The sequence below is a fragment of the Sander vitreus genome, chromosome 18 (assembly GCF_031162955.1).
Source record: "Sander vitreus isolate 19-12246 chromosome 18, sanVit1, whole genome shotgun sequence".
NCBI classification, from domain to species: domain Eukaryota; kingdom Metazoa; phylum Chordata; class Actinopteri; order Perciformes; family Percidae; genus Sander; species Sander vitreus.
Genome location: NC_135872.1, coordinates 706,266 through 711,265, shown reverse-complemented (window position 1 = coordinate 711,265; position 5,000 = coordinate 706,266).

The following is a 5,000-nucleotide window of genomic DNA, read 5'->3' as shown; positions in this document are numbered from 1 at the left end:
TGCAGTGCGTCCCTCCCATCTCACCATAGCGTGCAGTTCGTCCCTCCCATCCCACCGTAGCGTGCAGTGCGTCCCTCCCATCCCACCGTAGCGTGCAGTTTGTCCCTCCCCGCCCACCGTAGCGTGCAGTTTGTCCCTCCCATCTCACCGTAGCGTGCAGATTTCCAGGTGTGCAGCAGGAAACCCTCCACACACCCTCCAGCTGTTGCTGTGCGTTCAGGGGGAGGGGTGTGACCGTAGCGAGCCCTTTGGCTCCAGCCCCTCCCAGGTAGGTGCTCTGCACTTCGCCCCACCGCCACAGAGCTCCGCCCCCCGGCCGCTCGTCATACGACCATCGCTGCTGCTTCAGCGGGAGCTCGTCTGAGGCGCCAGCGCTGACACGACGAGGCATCATCTCGCTGCCGGCGCCAGCGGGGCGAGTTGTCATGTCACTGCCGATACCCAGAGCGCGCCGCAGAGCGAGGCGTCTCAGCTGCTGGAAGGAAGTGCCGCAGACGTCACAGCGGGCGGCGACTGAAGCATGGCGACCACGGTGAGGACACTGGAGGCGCTGCAGCTTATCGAAGACAAAGGAGGCGTAGGCCCGGTCCTGGAGGAAGGGGGGGGGGGGAGGAAGAGTTTAAAGAACACTGTAAAACAGGGGTCTTTTAAGCCAAGGACCCCTTAACTGAAAGAGAGATGGCGCAGGGACCGCCTACTACATATGTTGTATGAAATGAAGTAGCATATTAAACTGGGCCTACAATAACGTGTAGGATGTCCCAACGCCTTTATACATACCTTTTTAGTGCATAGAATACTAAACTATTAAAATAATGTGACGGTTTTCCTGGTTTTCCTCGATGGCTGCAGCTGATTGGACGAACACATCACGTTGGGCTGGCTGCTCCAGATTTCAAACAGACCATAATGGCGACATGTTCGGAATACGATCTTGTATTTTACGAGAATAGTTAATATTTTATGAATTAAAAAGATAACTGATGAAACAAAAGGATGCAGCTTCTGAATCTAGCTGATTACAGATCTATGTAAAGCCTCTGTGTGCTTTTCCTGTATGTATAGATCTATGTAAAGCCTCTGCGTGCTTCTCCTGTATGTATAGATCTATGTAAAGCCTCTGTGTGCTTTTCCTGTATGTATAGATCTATGTAAAGCCTCTGTGAGCTTCTCCTGTATGTATAGATCTATGTAAACCTCTGTGAGCTTCTCCTGTATGTATAGATCTATGTAAACCCTCTGTGAGCTTCTCCTGTATGTATAGATCTATGTAAAACCTCTGTGAGCTTCTCCTGTATGTATAGATCTATGTAAACCCTCTGTGAGCTTCTCCTGTATGTATAGATCTATGTAAAACCTCTGTGAGCTTCTCCTGTATGTATAGATCTATGTAAACCCTCTGTGAGCTTCTCCTGTACGTATAGATCTATGTAAAACCTCTGTGAGTTTCTCCTGTACGTATAGATCTATGTAAACCCTCTGTGAGCTTCTCCTGTACGTATAGATCTATGTAAAACCTCTGTGAGTTTCTCCTGTATTCATGTAAACCCTCTGTGAGCTTCTCCTGTATGTGGCAGATTCAGGTAAAACCTCTGTGAGCTTCTCCTGTATGTATAGATCTATGTAAACCCTCTGTGAGCTTCTCCTGTATGTATAGATCTATGTAAGCCCTCGGGGCTCGGACAGCTCTGATGCTCGTTAGCGAAGCAATAACTGACTCTGGGTCTGAACACGGCCGTCTCGTCCCCCCCCCCCGGCGCCGCGGCGTCCACGTTGAAGTCAATGCGTAGAGACAGACCCACATGAGGAGGGATGAGGACGCGGAGACGATAGCCGATCGTGTTCTCTTATCGACACAGGAACGAGTTTCTTTAAAAGATTAAACCTGAACACTGAGACGTTGAGACAGAAATATTCCCAGAAGAAGGACTGTGTTTCCGATCATCGGTTCCAAATTTAACTTGCTCATATTTTGGTTTCCAGATATCCAGATTTCGAGCAGCAGGACAGCAGAACACGTCACAGATATTTAGCATTTCTTTAAGATAAAAGTGAATATTTACATTCACACATTTTCTGATGTTTTTGTGCAGCAGAGTGAGAAAAAACTGAGAGACGGAGAGAGAGAGCAAGAAAGAGTGAGAGAGAGAGAGAGAGAGAGACACAGAGAGAGAGAGAGAGAGAGAGAGGGAGAGAGAGAGAGAGAGAGAGAGAGAGAGACAGAGAGAGAGAGAGAGAGAGAGAGAGAGAGACAGAGAGAGAGAGAGAGAGAGAGAGAGAGAGAGAGAGAGAGAGAGAGAGAGAGAGAGAGAGAGACAGAGAGAGAGAGAGAGAGAGAGAGAGAGAGACAGAGAGAGAGAGAGAGACAGAGAGAGACAGAGAGAGACAGAGAGAGAGAGACAGAGAGAGAGAGAGAGAGAGAGACAGAGAGAGAGAGAGAGAGACAGAGAGAGAGAGAGAGAGTTAACACCGTATAGAGTCAGGCTCTCTCGGCCCGTCAGAGCTGCTCTCTTGTTCTCACTTCGATATAAAAACCTGACAGATGAGTTCAACATCACATTAACTTCTCTACACAAATGTCCCGAATCCTCCACTTCACTGACTCTGAGGAAACTCAGGACTCGTCCAGCGCTGTTCGGCGTACGCAAAGACACAAAATGAGATTATTTCAAATTAAATAATTAAAATGTAATTAAATAATAATAAATGTTATACATAAAATAGAAGTATATAAATATCACATAAAGTTGGAATCACTGCAAACACAAATGCTAACAGGAAAGACAGCAGGTGTTCAAACAGGTGTTCATGTCCTGAAGAAGTTCATGAGAAAACACAAGACTTTCACCAGGAAACAGGTGTTCATGTCCTGAAGAAGTTCATGAGAAAACACAAGACTTTCACCAGGAAACAGGTGTTCACGTCCTGAAGAAGTTAAGGAGAAAACACAAGACTTTCACCAGGAAACAGGTGTTCATGTCCTGAAGAAGTTAGGAGAAAACACAAGACTTTCACCAGGAAACAGGTGTTCATGTCCTGAAGAAGTTAAGGGAGAAAAACACAAGACTTTCACCAGGAAACAGGTGTTCATGTCCTGAAGAAGTTAAGGAGAAAACACAAGACTTTCACCAGGAAACAGGTGTTCATGTCCTGAAGAAGTTAAGGAGAAAACACAAGACTTTCACCAGGAAACAGGTGTTCACGTCCTGAAGAAGTTAAGGAGAAAACACAAGACTTTCACCCAGGAAACAGGTGTTCACGTCCTGAAGAAGTTAAGGAGAAAACACAAGACTTTCACCAGGAAACAGGTGTTCACGTCCTGAAGAAGTTAAGGAGAAAACACAAGACTTTCACCAGGAAACAGGTGATCATGTCCTGAAGAAGTTAAGGAGAAAACACAAGACTTTCACCAGGAAACAGGTGTTCATGTCCTGAAGAAGTTAAGGAGAAAACACAAGACTTTCACCAGGAAACAGGTGTTCATGTCCTGAAGAAGTTAAGGAGAAAACACAAGACTTTCACCCAGCTCATATTCCCCTTTTCTCGGATAAACTTATGTGACCGGCCGGTGCTTGGTAGGATATTATACAAATTGGTGTGCATGAATATCATACAAACCCGTTCGGGAAAATGCATTGGACACACAAACTAAAACCAGAAGTCGAAGCTAAGAGAGGCTAAAAACGTCCGTAGAGATGCAGAGATGATGTTTCTCAAACTGTTTAGGCCACAAACGTCCAACACAACATGCATATACTGTTTGTACAGATGCTTAGTAGTTTAACAATTTTAGATCTAATGTATTACTTCAAATTAGGGATGCACCGAATCCAGGATTCGGCTTCTGAATATTGGGCTTTTTGACGGGGTTGGGTTTCTGCTGAACCCTACGCTGTCACTCCGCGCTACGCTGGTCGCCGTAATGACGGCGCCGTTGATTACAGGAAGGTGTTTACGTAGGTGGAGCTTCAATGCAGCAGGCTGAGAGGAAGTGGAAATGGAACTGGTGAGCAGAAAAAGGGTTGTTTGGCAGTACTTTCAGTCAAAAGAAGGCCATTCAAGTCCAGCTACATGTTCAATCTGCAATGCTGATTAGTCTGGTGGTGGCGAGGACCCTAAACAATACACAACATCACCGCTGTTACAACATCTGGTATGAAACATCTGGAAGAATACGAGCTGAGCATGAAGGAATCTACAGACAGCAGCCAGAATGCAGCAACTTCAGGTACGGCAAAGGAAGGACAGTCACTGTTTACTTCATTAATGTGTTGACTGTGTTCATGGACTGAGGACGGGACGAGGACTCAGCAGAATCTCAACCAGGGGGTTCAGGATTCAGCAGAACCTCAACCAGGGGGTTCAGGACTCAGCAGAACCTCAACCAGGGGGTTCAGGATTCAGCAGAACCCCAACCAGGGGGTTCAGGATTCAGCAGAACCCCAAAAATCTGGATTCGGTGCATCCCTAGTTTTGTTGTTAATCATCTTCATTTTGAAGATCGTTTTCTGTTTAGTTTTTGTGATAAATCATTTTTGTTGACTTTGAAGGGCTTCCGCCATTCCTTGTTTTTCCCCGTTTTTTTAAATGTATTTAATTGTTTGCGTCCTCCACCACTAGACACGATAGGGACACAACAGTTTTTGGGACTCGTCCGGGATCTTTTGAAAGTCAGGGAAGGCAGCTTGGGGTATTAAACAAAGTTAGGGGACAATACAGTATATTGTATCGTACATCCTATCGTTTCCCGTGTGCCGGTCACTCTTCTGAGAAGCAGAAATAATGCTAACCTCATGCTCTAACTGTTACTAAATCACAGTTTCTATGGGGTGGAATTGATATATTTCCCCTCCGGATTGGTGTCCAGCTTGTTTCTCATTGGTTGACATGTTTGAACAACTTTAAACGTGTTTTATAGCGAGGTGTTTCTGACCTTCAGAGCCGTGGCGTCGGTCAGAGCCACAGCTTGTCTGTTGAGCTGTGACGCCATGATGTGGCAG